Source organism: Pongo pygmaeus, chromosome 7 (assembly GCF_028885625.2).
Source record: "Pongo pygmaeus isolate AG05252 chromosome 7, NHGRI_mPonPyg2-v2.0_pri, whole genome shotgun sequence".
Classification (NCBI taxonomy): Eukaryota; Metazoa; Chordata; class Mammalia; order Primates; family Hominidae; genus Pongo; species Pongo pygmaeus.
In genome coordinates, this window is record NC_072380.2 from 132791657 (window position 1) to 132810395 (window position 18739).

Here is an 18739-nt window from a genome sequence, read left to right on the forward strand (position 1 = left end):
GCCAGGTTGGTCTCAAACTCCTGACCTCAAGTGATCCACCAGCCTCGGCCTCCCAAAGTGCTGGAATTACAGGTGTGAGCCACTGCACCTGGCCCAATTCCATCTTAAATTTTGATCTTTTACCTGCCCTTTGACCTCCAACATGCAAAACAACTAGTCATAAGGTCAGGGCTCTGTGTTACAGCTGGACTTTGCACTGACACATATGTGCACACACACACACACTCATATACACACATTTGAAGGAAAAAACACATTCATCTTAATTCAGGATGTGAGAGTTGCTGCTGTCTTTTAATTCCTGACAACTCCTTCATTCTTGGATGTGTTGTGCCTTTCTTATGTGAATTAGAAGTCCAGAAAAATGTGTTGGAGTTTTTACTTAGGTGAACGTGTCATCCAACCAGCTTAGAAAGACTGCCTAGCCAAGTTACTGACTACCTCAAAGTTTTATCAGGAGAGAAAGTAGCTGTGAACAATTCAAGATCATTAGTGCCAGAGCAAAAACAGCTCAATGGCTGTGCATATTTATGGTTGCGTAATACAATGCCCATAATTGTTAGGGGGCTTCCTGATTCCAGCTCCCTCCCAGTTGTCTGAAGGGGGAGCAGAATGCACACACCACCCTTTAGCCAATTTCAACCAGAGACTGAAGTACTGTCTTCTTACTAGTTGGAAATGGCTTCTGTTCACATCAACTACATCATGGATGACTTTGGATGATGTAAACCTCTTAATATGAAAAAGATTAAGTCCAGAAACAAAGCATGCATTGGTTCATCTGGCAACTCTGGTGAGGTCAGACAATTAGAGAGTCTGTAAGGGCTGACACCCCTCGTTGCGTGAACAGAGACTGCCTCTCATTTGCCCCCGCTCCTAACCCCTGCCACCCCAAGAATTCTACCACAAAAAATAAAAATACAAGTTCTCATTCAATACCCTCCTTTTTTTGGTGGAAACATTTCTTTACAGTTAATGTCTAGACTCTAGATTAAGTTCACGTAAAGCTTCCCTTTTTAAAAATTCATGCTGACTAGGAGTTAAAGTGCAAGGCTATTTCCTTTTGATCTCCTTGCCGTTTGTTCTCCATGACCACCAACTGACTTTGCCTGTCTTTTACTGTTTCCTTCCCCATTTTTACTCACAATCTGTTACGTCTCCTTATCAGCTTCTGGCAGCCTCTTCCAGCGCTCATTGAATGCTGAGCTCTCTCTCTGGGATGCTGGCTACAATGGGGGTCTCTGGGATGCTGGCTACACTGGGGGCAAGCATAAACATGAGTGTGGGTGCAAAACTATACAATGGAGCAGCACTGTGGAGCTCATTTGGAGAGGCTGTATCTGCTGGTGGATTCATGTAGGATGACAGACGGGAAATACAGCCAAAAGTCAGCACCCGGGCAGCAGAAAGATATATCCAGAAGCAAGTCCAGGTGCTGGTATTGGACCTGAATTGGATATGGAGCCAAAAAACATAATCTACACAATGCATTTGGAGGAAATACATTAGGAGACAAAATGAAAAATGGAAAGGGGCCGGGCACGGTCGCTCACATCTGTAATCCCAACACTTTGGGAGGCTGAGGCAAGCGGATCACTTGAGGTCAGGAGTTGAGACCAGCCTGGCCCACATGGTGAAACCATGTCTCTACTAAAAATACAATAATTAGGTGTGCATGGTGATGCATACCTGTAATCTCAGCTACTCGAGAGGCTGAGGTGGGAGAATCACTTAAATCCCGGAGGCAGAGGTTGCAGTGAGCTGAGATCATGCCACTGCACTCCAGCCTGGGCAACAGAGTGAGACTTCATCTCAAAAAAAACACAAACAAGAAAAAACAACAACAAAAACAAATCTGCAAAACTGCGTGCAGAGTTTCTGTAAAGCTACAGGGCATTATTCTGCTGAAAGACTAACTCCCAGGTTTACACAGCGACGATGATGGCAGACCTGGAACATGAATCAGGTGTTTCTGACTTCAGGACCAGTACTTTTGTTCACTACATTTTTCATCAGCTTAGGGCGAAGCACTGAAGGTGCCTCCTGCAAGGGTCAATGCTAAGGTACAAGGACTCAGGATTGAATTATGTATTAGCCTTGGGCTTTTACAGATTAAGGATGTTGGGAAATTAGAGAACCACAGTATGAAGCTCTAGAGGGAGTGCTGGAGGGTCAGAGCGGTGAGATGTGCTGTAAATAGGAAAACAAATCATGAGGTCAGAAGTCAAAAGAAGAGAACAGGGCAGAAGCATAGAGCCACGGAATTTACACTAGGAAAAAGGCTCAAGCTGGAGACTGAACCATAGGAGGATGCTAGAAGCCAGCTTTCATGTGATGTGGGTTAAGGGGGTCACCAGGATAGAGAGGACCCAGCAGGGTAGACTTGAGGCAAGGGATGAGAATATCAGAGAAACCACCAAAACTTCCTACAAATACTAGCCCAAAATGTCTTTGTCATGATTATGAAGAGTGGAAAAGTCCAATAGATCAAGACTAGGTAAATTATCACTTGGGGTGATCATATTTGGGATTCTTGGTTATTCCAGAAAGATCAACCCCAATTCTTCTGAGCACCAATCATATATATTTTAATTGTTCACTCAGCTCTCATTTGTATGGACATACAAATAGCTGGCTATACTATTGAATTATTAAATGCACATTGTTGAATATATTTTTCATTCCCCAGTACCTGTTCCTATTCTTTTGCTAACACCTGTATTTTGGGAGTAAATTGCCTCTCCTTCATTTTGTGTAGTTCTTGTGAGATGTCTATCATGGTGTCCCAGTCTCTCATAGTGAAAATAATGAGTCCCATATCTAGGCTATACCAATTAACATTCCCTTCCAGGACTTTGAATTTTGAGCAGAAGAATATAAAGGTATAGAAAAGAGCTGAGGTTTATTCACCCAGGTGGTTCCCCAGGCCTGTCTTGGTTGCTTTCCTCTCTGAGCATGGTCCTAGAGCTTTAGGATGAAATCTGTGGACTATAGTGGGCTTTCGTGATGTAGGGAGTAAAGAACTCATGATTAGGACAAGGTGGTTGAGTAAGCTTGGAAGAACCCACGGTATCAATTCCACAGAGGAAGTGGAGACCAAACACCAGACACAGAATCAGGCATCTGCCAAAGAATTCAAGCAAGAATGCAAGCAATCAGATTCAGAAGGTGTACTGTGGAAAAGATTGCCTGATTAATTCAGAAAAGAGTGGTAGATCAGTCATAATGTTTCCTGCTTGCAAGTGACAGAAAACCAGCTTGAACCAGTTTTAAGAGAAAAGAAAAAGGCTGTATTGCTTTAGTTAACCACATTGCAACAGGAACAATGATTAAATAATTTATCATCCACCTGGGGCACTTCTGAGACTGAAAGAGCTACACTTCTGAGAAAGAAAGTTAATGATTAAGCTGGAACAGCAGGTGTAAACTGGGACAAATGGGCCCTATACCCATTTGGATGTCTTCTCATCCTAGTGTAAGGAAGTTATGATGAATAAACCTGAAAGGCTGCCTGCCAGGGGTCTATCTCTCTCTCTGTATCTTTCTCTCTGTCTCTCTCTCTTCGTGTGTGTGTGTGTGTGTGTGTGTGTGCGCGCGCGTGCACGCAGCTGACAGAAGCTCTGGGGTCGAATTCTTACAGGTTACCAATCAGGAAGGAAAGGATACTTCTTTTGTTTGCTCCAGTGTAAAATATCTTGTCCAAGAATTCCAAGTAGTCTGACCTACATCATATACTATCCCTGGGCCAATTTTTGTGGATAAAGAGATGGATGCCTAACCTACCATGGGTTCATCTGGGTCACATGTGTTTACTGTGCTGAAGACATAGGAGTCCTATGAATCCATAGTCCCAATAATTTGGAGCAGCACTTCCTTGAAATAAAGGCTCTTCTGGAAGACAAAACCATAAATATCCACTCAGGCAGCCTTTTATAGAGTGTCTCTGCCAAGTCCACTCGCAGTATGGGAACTGTTAAGTGTTACATAAAACACTCTGGAGCTACCTGGGAAAGGATTGAACCATGATCCCTGAGACCTTGGAAGCCCTTTGCAATCTGCTTTAACAAAGAGCCATGGGGCTGCTCTATCCCTTTATAGTCTTGTATGTAATTGCCCATTGGGGGTATGTGAGGCCCCAGGCCTCAGTGTTCCTATAAGCCACTAGCACCTCTCAAATGAAATGATGGTGGTAATGTAGGGAGAGGAACAGATCTGATTTCGTGGTGCTCTTCTCATTTGGCTTTGCCCTGAAAAGCCACTGGCAGAGCCACAGCACCCTGGGCACCTTAGGCTTTCATTGAGGAGTTGGGGAACAGAAAGGAAAGCAAGGACTCCGTAGAAAAACTTTAGGAAAGAGGACAGCTAGAGGCAGACTTCCCTTCCATCCAAGATTGGCTAGGCTCCCAGTTCTACCTCCCCCGGCTCCTGTTTCAGCTCTGTTGTTGGAAAGCACAACTGTGATGGTTAATACTGAGTGTCAACTTGATTGGATTGAAGGATGTAAAGTATTAATCCTGGGTGTGTCTTCGAGGGTGTTGCCAAAGGAGATTAACATTTGAGTCAGTGGGCTGGGAGAGGCAGACCCCCCCCCTTAATCTGGATGGGCACCATCCAGATCAGCTGCCAGCGAATATAAAGCAGGCAGAAAAATGTGAAAAGTTTAGACTGGCCTAGCCTCCCAGCCTACATCTTTCTCCCATGCTGGATGCTTCCTGCCCTGGAATATCGAACTCCAAATTTCTTCAGTTTTGGACTTGGACTAGCTCTCCTTGCTCTTCAGCCTGCAGATGGCCTATTGTGGGACCTTGTGATTGTGTGAGTTAATACTTAATAATCTCTCCTTTATATATGTGTGTGTGTGTGTGTGTGTATACACTATATATTCTGTTCCTCTAGAGAACCCTAATTCAACAATCATTTATGATGAAACTTGGAACAAAGAAAGACGCTACTTTTTGCCACCGTGATATGATCCTCTCTACCTTGCAGAAGAGTTCTTGGTGGCTAAAACTCAACAAGAATCTGCTTGTCCCCAGCCCAGACTTTGGGAGAAAAAGGAGTGGATAAATGTATGGAAGATTGATTGAGTGACTGTGGGCTCCCACCCAAAGAGATGATTCAGTCCAGTGGCAGGGAGAAGAGTGAGACCCAGTGGAACGTGATTTCGCAATGGGCCCCTTGCCACAACAGGGAACACAGTGTTTACTGAAGAGAGCTCTTCAACCTCTCAGTCATCTTTGCCTTCCAGAAAACTGCAGCCTCAACTCTAGTAAATAATCCACCGGCTCAGCCCAAGCCCTGTTGGAGCGGACAGGGCTATCCTTGCCACAGTACTGAACAGCAGGAATGTTGCTTGCAAACCCTGCCCTTTGGAAGTAGCCAGCAAGGCTGAAAGTGCTCAACCACTCTTTGGAATGCCACACTGTATATGGGAAATTCCATAATGCACTATTAATAAGTAAAGTTTCTCTTGCTGGGTTGTAAGTATCTGGGCAAGTCACAGGAAATTCTTCTTGGAATTAAGCAATATGGGAATAAACACACGTATTAACATCTGCTCACGATAAGTAGCTAATGAAATAGCCCACTTTGGCCCAGAGTTCGGGATAATGAAACAAATGACTGGTGGTTGATATAATCACTTCAGTGCCAGTATATGTTCACTGTACGTCTTGTGTGTCCTATATGTTCATTTGTTCTTTCAATTGATTCTTCTTTCATTGTCCAAGACACAGTCTTTGTTTTTAAACTTTTTATTCATATATGCACTGGTTGCTGTGGCATCTTTCTGGACTGAGACATTCATTTACCTGGCTGCTAGGAGTGCTGGTGGTCAGTAGCTCTCATCTAAGCCTCTCTCCAAAGATGACCTCTGCTAAAGAGAGCTACCTGGTTCAAGATCATGCTCCCTTCCCCATGGTAGCCCACAATTTTAAAGAAAGGACTGACTACATTGCAAATACTTGAAGACACCTCTTAAAAAATTGATATGTAATCAATGTGGACATGTAAAGACCCAGCCCTTAAAGCCCAATTTAAGATAACCTAGAAGGGCCACTTGCTGGCTACTTCCACAGGGCAGGGTTTGTAGCGGAAAAGCCATCACAGCTCCAGCGTTTCCAGTGGGCTTGGCTGAGGCCTTTGACTGTCTCTCTGTTCATCTGCTTGCTGTGCTCATTGCTGTCTTTCTTCTTTCACAGATACTGTTCCTGAGAGCATCTGCCCCAGTCAACTTCTCATCCACAGATATTAATCTCAGTCGACCTCCAGGTAACCTGACCCCTGATACTATATAACATAAACCCTGAAAAGTGGCCAGGAGCGATGACTCACGCCTGTAATTCCAGAGCTTTGGGAGGCTGAGGCAGGAGGATCCCTTGAGGCCAGGAGTTTGAGAAGAGCCAGGGCAACATAGCAAGTCCCTGTCTCTGCAAAAATAATTACAAATTAGCCAGATGTGGAGGTAACTACTTGGAGGCTGAGTGGGGAGGATCACTTGAACTCAGGAGTTTTTGGTTACAGTGAACTATGATGGTGAGACCCTGTGTCAAAAAAGAAAAAAATGAAAGTGCCTTGATTATAATGGTACCACTTCATGAATTTTACAAAATGAACACACCTGTATGACCAGCACCCACCTCCCTTCTAACCCAAGGGTAACCACTGTTATCACGCCTAACAGTACAGATTTGTTTTTACCTGTTCTAGGGATTTATCTAAATGGTATTATATAGTGTACATTGTTTTTGTGTTTGGCTTCCATTACTCAACATCTTGTTGGTGGGATTCATTCACATTGCATGAGGCTGTACAATCATTCCCATTTCTTCTTTTTTTTTTTTTTTTTTTTAGATGGAGTCTCGCTCTGCCGCCTGGGCTGGAGTGCAATGGTGCGATCTCAGCTCGCTGCAAGCTCCACCTCCCAGGTTCATGCCATTCTCCTGCCTCAGCCTCCCAAGTAGCTGGGACTACAGGCGCCCGCCACCACGCCCAGCTAATTTTTTGTATTTTTAGTAGAGACGCGGTTTCACCATGTTAGCCAGGATGGTCTCGATCTCCTGACCTCGTGATCTGCCTGCCTCGGCCTCTCAAAGTGCTGGGATTACAGGCATGAGCCACTGCACCCAGCCAATTCATTCCCATTTCTATGTAATATTCCATGTGAGAATATAATACCATTTATTTTTCTATTCTTAGGTTGATGAATATTGGGTAGTTCCAGTTTGAGGCAATTATACATCTGCAGTGAGCATACTAGAATATGTTTTTGGATGGGCCTAAGCACTCATTGCTGTAGGGAACTGCATATATTTAGTTTGTGTAGATACTGCCAAGCAGTTTTCCAAAGTGGTTGTACCAATTTATACTGCCACTTGCAGTGTATGAGCATTAAGACCAATACCTGGTGTTTTCTCCACCCTTTTAATCTCAGCCACTGTGGTGAGTGTGTGGAGGTAGTACATTGTGGTTTTAATTTGGACTTCCCCGGAGGCCAGTGACACTAAGCACATTTTATACGTTTATTGGTTATTTGGACATTCTCCTTGGAGGATGTCTATTTGAGTCTTTGCCCATTTTCTGTTGGTTTGTCAAGACAGTCTTTTCTTTACCGTTGGCTGCTGGGAGATCCTACAGAGGCCATCCCTGGTGGAGAGGAAAAGAGGAGTCATATTTTGTTTAAGGACAAAAGTAAGAAACAGATAAATAAAACATACAGGGAAGCATGTAGGAAATAATAAACACGGGCTTCAAAGCTGCTGGAGAAGGGAAGAAATGAGATTGATCTACAACAGCAAAGTCATAGACTTGAATGGGGAAAAGTAAATTGAGGTGGGATTGAGGAAGCCACAGAAAAAGATGGGGTCCAGGCCAGTCGCAGTGGCTCACGCCTGTAATCACAGCACTTTGGGAGGCTGAGGCAAGTGGATCACCTGAGGTCAGGAGTTCAAGAACAGCCTAACTAACATGGTGAAAGCCCGTGTCTACAAAAAATACAAAAATTAGCCAGGCATGATGGCGGGTACCTGTAATCCCAGCTACTTGGGAGACTGAGGTGGGAGAATCACTTGAACCCAGGAGGCGGAGGTTGCAGTGAGCTGAAATCATGTCATTGCACTCCAGCCTGGGTGACAAAGTGAGACTCTGTCTTAAAAAAAAAAAAAAACAAGAAAAGAAAAAGAAAAAGATGGAGTCCAGCTATTGGACTCAGGAAAGACAAAGTGGTAGCTTTGGGTGGGTGCCAGCAAGAATCACGAAAATCCACTCAGCTGATGAGACTCTGTGATTGTAAGAATAGTTAGAGAAGGCTGTGTTTACCAGCTGGTATCCAAAAAACAAGTTAGAATAAAACACAATGGCTGTTATTGGTCTTGTGTATCCAGGCAGAGTCTCGAGCTGAGTAAACAGATAGCATGGCTTTAGAAGAGAAGGTGTATATTTTTTTCAGGCTCACTCAACCACTACATGTGAGAAATAACAAGGGCAGAGTGACCTGGAACACAAAAACATCATTATTCATGCAGCTCTGCTCCTGGGGAGTAGCCCACAGTCACAAGCAGCAGGAGGGGAGTGGAGTCACATCTATAGTGGCTTTGCAATCTTTTACTACCTACTACAAAATTGGCCCTCTTCACACTGCATCTTCAGCATGGGACCTGTCCTTATCCTAGAAATAGCTTTTCTTTGTTTGCTAAATATTGCAGCCTGGCTCGACCCTGAACATCCCCTCGATTCAGTCACTTGGAGTTTCCTTCTTTCTGCCAGATCAATCATCTGCTCCTGTTGTATCAGTGAATGTGATTAGAATTATCTCCCTTTGTTGGGAAGACAGACTCTAATGGTATAGAGTTTATTTTGTTTTCGTTTTTTCTTTGAGCAGAAACATGGGCACCATGACATTTTTCTGTGAAAATCCAGCATAATAATCTTCGATTGGCTAAAGTTAGGATGTACTATTAACTGTTTCACTTCCACTTGGTTATAAACCAGTGATTTTGAAGTTTATGAATGTGACCCATGAGAGAGTGTTCAATGTGGGACCTGTCCTTACTGCCACGGGGAATTTTGAAAATACTGTAGATCTTGCTTTTCTGTCAGTTTGACCTGAAAGGAGTTCCTCATGTTGGAATACTATTGGGAGTTCCATATAGGGTCATCATATTGCGTCCTCATAGCTGACCCTAAAAACCGGGATTCTCTTTAACCTTTCCAAATCCCCATCTGAGGACTTGTGCTCTGGACAAGACCTTATTGTTTGCAAGAATAGACTGTCTTGAGAGAACCTTTTTATTTTAGGGATGGAGCCAGAACGAAGTTACTTTCCACAAACCTACTCTAACCTATTGATCCTGCAGGAACCGTTTTCCTATTAGTAGGAGGGACTGCAGAGAAAATTTACTCTCTCATTTACTCATTTGCTCATTTGGTGATTTTTTTTTTTTTTTTTTTTTTTTTTTTGACAGAGTTTCGCTATTTTGCCCAGGCTGGAGTGAAATGGCACGATCTCAGCTCATTGCAACCTCCATCCCCTGGGGTTCAAGCAATTCTCCTGCCTCAGCCTCCTGAGTAGCTGGAATTATAGACACCTGCCACCACGCCCAGCTAATTTTTTGTTTGTTTGTTTGTTTTCATATTTTTAGTAGAGACCGGGTTTCATGATGTTGGTCAAGCTGTTCTCAAACTCCTGACCTCAGGTGATCCACCCCCCTCGGCCTCCCAAAGTGCTAGGATTACAGGTTTCAGCCACCGTGCTCGCCCTATTTGGTGATCTTTTTATTGAGCATCTGCTATGTGTCTGGTAATTTGCACCCTAGAGACACAGCAGAAAAGAACCAGACATAGTACCTTTGTGAAGCTTATATTCTAGTGGGTGAGATAGACATTAATCAAGTGGCTTCAATAAAATGTAACAATAGGGAAGCACAGATACCTTTCTCTCAGAGGGGTTAAACTTGTTCTGTGTTTTTGCTTTTGTTGTATAATGGAAAGCAGTAATTCTCTTTTCTACCAATAACTTGGAGAAAAAAAAAAGAAGTAATTGAAAAACTCTAAGCAGAGGTTCTGCAGCAGTGGTTCTCAAACAGGCCTGATTTTGTCCCCACGGGGCATTTCGCAATGTCTCCAAAGATATTTGGTCATCACAACTGAGTGCTACTAGCATCTGGTGCGTTAAGCTTTTTATAATGAACAGGATGGCCCAAAATGTCAGCAACACAAGGGTTAGAAACTCCTATCTATATCATATGGGTAATACTTTAATATCCTTTTTTTTGAGACGGCGTTTCGCTCTTCCTGCCAGGCTGGACTGCAGTGGTGCGATCTTGGCTCACTGCAACCTCCGCCTTCCAGTTTCAAGCGATTCTCCTGCTTCAGCCTTCTGAGTAGCTGGGATTACAGGCTCCTGCCACCATGCCCAGCTATTTTTTTAAATATTTTTAGTAGAGATGGGATTTCACTATATTGGCCAGGTTAGTCTCTAACTCCTGACCTCGTGATCCGCCTGCCTTGGCCTCCCAAATTGCTGAGATTACAGGCGTGAGCCACCGCGCCCAGCCCAGAGTAGCTTTTTGCCTTTTACTTTTAAAACATAAATTCTTTGGTATTATATTTACTACTAATGATATATTAACACTTTGGGGCCAGGTATTGTGCTAAGAACTTTTCATTCATCATCTCATTTATTCATGAGAAAATATGAAATAAGGAAAAGTATCCTCATTTCACAAATAAGAAAACAGAGGTTCAGAGAGATTAAATAATGTCCTTTGGGATTTGAAACCAGGTTTGACAAAGCCTAGGCTCTTAACCACCTTACTCTCTACCCCTTCTTGTGATACTGTCATTACTTTGCATCCTTATGAGGTTTTGTAGTTTCAAAGAATTTTCATATGATTATCTCCAAAGCACAGACTTGTGATAAAGCACCGGCTTGGAAGTCAAATGTATGTTTGAGTGTGGTCCTCCTTTACACTGTGACCTCAGATAAATTATTATTATTATTATTTGAGATGGAGTCTTGCCCTGTCGCCCAGGGTGGAGTGCAGTGGCATGGTCTCAGCTCACTGCAACCTCCACCTCCCAGGTTCAAGCAATTCTTGTGCCTCAGCCTTCCAAGTAGCTGAGACTACAGGTGTGTGTCACCACACCCAGATAATTTTTTGTATTTTTAGTAGAGACAGGGTTTTGCCATGTTGGCCAGGCTGGTCTTGAACTCCTGACCTCAAATGATCCTCCTGACTCAGCCTCCCAAAGTGCTGGGATTACAGGTATGAGCCACCAGGCCCAGCCTCAGATAAATTGTTTGACATCTTTTAGCCTCAGTAGTCTTCTCTCTAAAACCAGAGCATTCAACTAGAGTTATTTCTCAGGTCGCTTTCAGATTTGGGGCTTGTTTATTACTGCAGCATAACCTCGATATGACAGTTTCAGTATACTCCATAAAACTTATATTTCAGTATTATATGTCATCATACAAGATGAATCTATTTTATGATCAATAAATAATGATATAAGATAAATGACATAAGATAAAAATGCAGTCTATGTTAGTGGCTATCAAACTTCTTGCTTACAGTGTACAGTAGGAGATTCATTTTGGGCTGGGTGTGGTGGCTCATGCCTGTAATCCCAGCACTTTGAGAGGCCGAGGTGGGTGGATCACCTGAGATCAGGAGTTCGAGACCAGCCTGGCCAACATGGTGAAACCCTATCTCTACTAAAAATACAAAAATTAGCTGGGCATGGTGGCGGGCACCTGTAATCCTGGCTACTCGGGAAGCTGAGACAGGAGGATCATTTGAACCTGGGAGGTGGAGGTTGCAGTGAGCCAAGATCACACCAGTGCATACCAGCCTGGGCGGCAAGAGCAAAACTCTCTCTCTCTCTCAGAAAAAAAAAAAGGATTCATTTTGTATAATGACATATATAACTGAAATATAAGTTTTACACAGCATACTGAAACAGATCAACTAGATTATGCTGCAGTAATAAACAACCCCAAATCTCAGGGGCTTAAAACAATAAAAATTTTGTTCTGGCTTGTGTTGTGTGCATCATGAGGTAGCTGGGAATCCTGCTCCATTTTTTTCTTCATCCCAGGACTCAGGATGGAGCAGCCTCCATCTCAAAGGTCACCAACATCAGCAGTAGAGACAAAGGGAGCACAGCAAATCTATAGTGGCTCTTGAAGCTTCACCTGGAGCGATACACATCACTTCTCCTCACATGTTATTGGCTAAGTCATTTGGCTGCGCCTAACTTCAAGGAGTGGGGAAATGCCATCCCTTCATGTGCCTGGGAAAGAAACTAAAAACAACTGATGAACAGTATGAATGACTGCCACAAGCGTGTACCCTTACCATGTAGATACATTCTGATGTTTTCTTTTCTTTTTAATTCAACTAGGTACTAGTCTACTCTACCCTACCCTATTCTATTCTATTCCTTTTATTTTATTTTTTAAGGCAGTCTCACTCTGTTGCCCAGGCTAGAGTGTGGTGGTGCAATCTCGGCTCACTGCAACCTCCACCTCCTGGATTCAAGATGTTCTCCTGCCTCAGCCTCCCGAGCAGCTGGGACTACAGGTGCGTGCCACCACACCCAGATAATTTTTGTATTTTTAGTAGAGACAGGGTTTCACCATGTTGGTCAGGCTGGTCTTAATCTCTTGACCTTGTGATCTGTCTGCCTTGGGCTCCCAAAGTGCTAGGATTACAGGTGTGAGCCACCGTGCCTGGCCTCAAATCTTTTTTTAAAAAAATTATACTGCCTTCCAGAAAATGCTAGTCAGAACCCTATATATTGATTTCAAAACTCTCCTATGACTGTGATTGGGTCACAATCATAAACTTCAAAATCACTGGCTTATATCCAAGTAGAAGTGAAACGGTTAATAGTAAACTCCAACTTTAGCCAATTGAAGATTATTATGCTGGATTTACACAGAAAATGTCATAATGCCCATGTTTCTGCTCAAAGGGAAAACAAAACAAAATAGAACTCTACACAAGGCTGTCTTCTCAACAAAGGGAGATAATTCTAATCACATTCGCTGATACAACAGCAGCAAATGATTGCTCTGGCAGAAAGAAGGAAACCCCAAGTGACGGAGCCGAGTGGGATGTTCAGGGTACAGCCAGGCTGTAATATTTAGCAAACAAAGAAAAGCTATTCCCAGCCGGGCTCGGTGGCTCACGCCTGTAATCCCAGCACTTTGGAAGGCCGAGGCAGGTGGATCACCTGAGGCCAGGGGTTCGAGACCAGCCTGGTCAATGTGGTGAAACCCTGTCTCTGCTAAAAATACAAAAAAAATAAGCTGGGCATGGTGGTGTGTGCCTGTAATCCTAGCTACTCAGGAGGCTGAGGCAAGAGAATCACTTGAACCTTGGAGGCGGTGGCTACAGTGAGCTGAGATTGCATCACTGCACTGTAGCCTGGGCAACAGAGTAGGACTCTGTCAAAAAAAAAAAAAAAAAAGAGAGAGAGAGAGAAAAGAAAAGCTGTTTCCAGGAAAATGGGTATATGAATAGAATTGCCTTTCCTAAAAAAGAGATGTTGGAGTCTTACCCTCTGTACCTCCGAACATAATGTTATTTGGAGATAGGGTCTTTACAGAGGTAATCAAGTTGAAATGAAGTCATCAGGGTGGGCTCTAGTCCAATGACTAATGTCCTCATAACAAGGACAAACTTGGATGAAGAGACAGACATGCACAGAGGAAAGACAATGTGCAGAAACACGGGGAGATCGAGGCCACCTACAAGCCAAGGAGAGAGACTTGGAAGAGATCCTTCCCTCACAGCCCTCAGAAGGAACCAACCCTGCTAACACCTTAATATTGGACTTCTAGCCTCTAGAACTGTGAGACAATGAATTTCTGTTGCTTAGTCCACCCAGTTTTTGGTACTTCCTCATGGCAGCCCTAGGAAGCTAATACAATGGGGGAAGATGGCTCCAGCAATAAGCAGAGCATATTGGAGGTAAGCAAGACCTCACTGGCAATATCATAAGAGGGTATATAAGATTTTTCTGCAAACAGTGATGAGGGCACTGGCATAAGAAAGTTATATGCAAGCAAAGAACACTGTGAGACACATATAACAGTTTCAATAAACCCTGGGCAATTCAAAGAAGACAACCTGGGCCTGGTGCAGTGGTTCATCCCTGTAATCCCAGCACTTTGGGAGGCTGAGGCGGGTGGATCACTTGAGGTGAGGAGTTTGAGACCAGCCTGGCCAACATGGTGAAACCCCAACTGTATTTTAAAAAATACAAAAATTAGCCAAGTATGGTGGTGCACACCTATGATCCCAGCTACTTGGGAGGCTGAGCCAGGAGAATTTCTTGAACCCAGGAGGCAGAGGTTGCAGTGAACTGAGATCATGCCACTGTGCTCCAGACTCTTGGGCGACAGAGTGAGACTGTCTCAAAAAAAAAAAAGGAAACTAAACGAAAAACAAGAGAATCTGTACCACAGCGGAAAAGGCCAGTATTCTTACTAACATAAACTAGTGATTTTCAGCATTTCCTGGTTAAGGAGAGTAATTGGCATTCTCTGGCAGAATACCATTGAATAGTAACTAGAATTTGAGCTACATAATTACAGTATATTAATTGCACAGTAAAGTATAAATAATTTGTATTCTAGAGTGTAGGTTCAGTTCATCTCAACAAATTCTATTGTTGTTTCATAAAGCTCCAAGTTAAAAAAATACTCTCTAGCAATTATTACAAGTAGATTTATGTAACAGATAGAACTTACCTATTTAAAACAGACATATTTAGATGCAGAGCACGAGATACCACATTTTACATGGCCAACGTATGCGGGTCATGCCGGTTGCAGCCTGCACAGCTGTAGGGGACAACACACAAACTGTGAGGAATGATGCTTCCTGGAATCATGCCCTACAGTGGTCTTGCCCAGATAAATAATCTCTCTCATAGGCCTTGTAGGGCTTTTATCTATTTATTTATTTATTTTTAAATTTTTTTCCTGACTATACCGGGTAACAAAAGCTCTTACCACAAGATGATGGATTCAAAATTATTAGTTGACTCTATTTCCATGTGAAGGAAATGAGACTTTGTGAAACTGTTGTGGAGAATACCACCAAAGTGTCACAGCTGATAGCTTAGATATGTTAACCTAGATACATTAAGATAACTTAGATACAATAACGAAGACACATTACTGGAACTTAGTGCTCTTCTACCTGCGCCCCTACCTCACTCCTGGTTGCAGAGCAAAAAACAAAAACAAAAAAAAAGCAAAACCCAACAATCTCTGAGACAATGCAATAATTAAACAGGGAATATACAGTTGAATGTAGGTATATAAAGATAGAAGGAATGTTAAAATTCTCAGCAAATTTAACAATTCAGTTCCAGAGAACTTGCCATGACCTATGATACATGAATAGAAGAATTAAAAATGGTGTCACCAAGAGCTTTGGCTCTATATGAAAAACATTGAAGCAAAAAAAAAAAAAAGGAGATCTAGAATGTGGAAGCTTCTCCCATCCAGCCTGCAGCTTGGGGTTGTCTTTGTGCCGACAGCTGCCCAGTAAGTCAGAAGATACCTGAAGGCTTGAATCTCCCTGTTGCCATGTTGTTTACTCAGGAAAAGCCCCAGCCAAGTGTCACATCTTTTAAGAACTGTGAAAAAAAGCAAGTAATTTGTCTTACCTATTTAAGTGGTGAGAAACATTGAAAAGATTGATAGGAACGCCCCTCTTCTGCTGAATCCAACTCTGCAAACTGGTTGGAGAGCTGAAAGGGAAGTGCGAAGAGAAAGAGGGAAGCAAGGGCAGATTTGGGAACTGGTGAATCGCTGTTGTATGTGGATTCTGTGTATGAACAATAGTCCTTCTGCAATGAGAAGACTGGTTACAAGAATCCCAGTGGTCCTGGAATTTTTTTTGTTGTTATTTTCTGTTTTTTTTTTTTTTTTTTAAGAGGTGGTAAACTCAAATGCCGTGTTGGCATGTGGGTATGGAAACGTGTGCAGAGGCAGGGGCTAAGGCGATGGTGAGTAGAGGGACTGTGGTTAGCTGCAGACAGCGTGCTCCTCCTAAAGCATTCAAATTCACAACAGTGTTTTTTGTTAAAACAAAATAGGACCAAACCACTGCCCTAATGAAACAAACACTTCTGCAGGCCCAATGATCCCCTTAACTCACACCTTTGTAATCCCGGATCGAAAGGATCAGAAGCTGGCAAAAGCTGTGCCTCTGCATCTTCTAAAAGTCACTATTCGTCCATAAAGTACTGCTTTTTGTTTTGTTTGTTTGTTTGTTTGAGGCAGAGTTTAGCCCTTGTCGCCCAGGCTGGAGTGCAATGGCACGATCTTGGCTCACTGCAACCTCTGCCTCCCAGGTTTAAGCGATTCTCCTGCCTCAGCCTCCCGAGTAACTGGGATCACAGGCACGCACCACCACGCCCAGCAAATTTTTGTATTTTTAGTAGAGAGGAGGTTTCACCATGTTGGCCAGGCTAGTCTCGAACTCCTGACTTCAGATGATCCACCTACCTCAGCCTCCCAAAGTGCTGGGATTACAGGCGTGAGCTACTGCAACTGGCCTGTTTTTTTGTTTTGTTTTGTTTTGTTTTGAGACAAATTCTCACTCTGCCATCCAGTCTGGAGTGCAGTGGTGTGATCGCAGCTCACTGCAACCTCTACCTCCCGAGTTCAAGGGATTCTTCTACCTCACCCTCCCAAACAGCTGGGATTATAGGTGTGTGCCACCACACCCGCCTAATTTTTGTAGTTTTAGTAGAGATGAGTTTTGCCATGTTGACCAGGCTGATCTGGAACTCCTGGCCTCAAGTGATCTGCCTGCCTTGGCTTCCCAAAGTGTTGGGATTATAGGTGTGAGCCACAGTGCCTGACCTGAATGCTGTTTTACTAACAATTTGCCACCTTATTTATAAGTACAGTCTTGATTAGATAATTTACCAAAGAACATTGATAATTCTTCCTAGAAATAAAGGTAGAGGGAATCATATTATTTACATACAGTCTTGGCTATTTAGTAGGCTAGGGTTTAGAATCTGTGCCCATACATTTTAATGAAGTATAATTTTGTGTTGATTACTTCTATCTAGATATGAAGATATGTTGCTTTCTAGAGTTTATGTAAGCTTTGTCTCTTTAAGGAGGCTAATACCATTAAGCTAATAATAATAACGGGTAACATTTATTGACCTTCCTATGTGTCAGACACCATATACTTTACATGGAATATCTTGTTGTGTCTCATTTAATTCTTGCAACAACCCTCTAAGGCAGGTAGTGTTGCTATCCTCATTACACAGATGAGAATGCCAAGGCACAGAGAAGTTAAGGAACTTTCCTAAAGTCACCCAGTAAGTGGCAGAGATGGGGTTTGAATTCAGGAGGTGTGGCTGAGTTAGCAGTCATAAATCTAACTAACTAACTAACTGACAAACAAACATCAAAATCTCTTGTCCTCTCATGGGACCCCTTTACCAAGTCTCTTGAATTCTTGGCTAGGCCAGTGGAGAGAGTTATCCCAGAGCCTCAGACCTGCAGGCATACCGACTCCCACTGCCTTGCAGAAAGAGGTTCAGGAGCAGTGTTCTTGGTAGTCGCTTGAACTGTTTCTTCTGGGAACATCATTATCTCTGTTGTGATTCCTCAGAGCAATAGTCAAGGTCTCAGAGTAAAGACCTCACTGCATACTTGCGGCCACTTATCTCACTGGGCATGTGAGAGAATGTCCAGGTTACGCAAGACAGGCTGACGAGCATCCTATTAGCACGAAAACATGACGCACCCTGGGTGGATGAGTTTGAACTCATAGCTGGTCCCCAGACCTAAAATTCCCAGAAGAGTGGGAGAATCAGTGGCTTCTTTTTGAATTCCAAGGCAGTGTGCCCGGTCACAAGGCATTCCCCAGGAAGGGTGAAGCTGTCTTGGGACGCAGAAGTTTGGAACACCATCTGGGAATTAACAAAGAGATAAGTTTTTCAGTTCAATGTCATTCAAGTTGATTTATGCTTCAGTACCAGGGACTTGATATCAAGTCCCTAGAGAAATAGGGACATATGGGGACTATTAGTGAATCAAACAGAAAAGAAGAAGTAGGCTAATAAGCATCCTTAGGAAAGGGAGGGAGGAAGGCTGTCCTGCTTTCAACTTAATGAAGGAGTTTGTCCTAAGTAGGAGGACATTTCTCCATGTTCAACTTTTAGCAAGGCTGTAGCTGTTGTAATCTGTAATCTGTTTTCTCTCTGCCTGGCTAGGGCCTGGGCTCCTCTTTGGCTGACTTAGTCTCACTTTGGCTCTTTCTGGCCCTACAGCTACCCTGGTTCCACCATGTCTTCCTCCTGGGCCTCTGGCTCTGCCACCCACATTCGGGTTCTGCTTTGGGGCAGCCCCATCCTTTGCTGCAGTGGGCATGTAGGACACCTTCAGGGTCTCCACACTGCTGCCTTCCAAGGTCTTTTGGAGCCTCATGATCTCGTGGACCCTCTACAGAAAATTGTCTGGGGAAGCTCAGAGTCATTTACTTTCTCTACTAACCACGAAGGACAGCCAGGTTTACTTTGACGTGGCCATTGCCTAGTTGGGCAGCTAAGGAGTGGCCATCACTTCTAGAGTCCTGAGTATGAAGGAGGGTAGAAATCTCTCTTTCCATTGGCTTTCTTCAGCCTTCAGGCTTTATCTCCAAGAAGAAAACCCAAAACAAACACACCGACCACTTCATCCTCCTCCTCT

The 18739-nt window shown here is 43.4% G+C and overlaps 1 long non-coding RNA gene across 1 annotated transcript; it reads right to left on the reverse strand.

The window, feature by feature from the left end:
- Positions 1–7532: 7532 nt before the first annotated feature.
- On the reverse strand, positions 7533–15758 carry LOC129043028 (uncharacterized). Its single transcript, XR_008504271.1, has 3 exons — positions 15685–15758; positions 14759–14851; positions 7533–7644 (listed from the first exon to the last, which is right to left on the reverse strand). It is a non-coding gene; the product is annotated as an uncharacterized LOC129043028 (long non-coding RNA).
- Positions 15759–18739: the final 2981 nt, after the last annotated feature.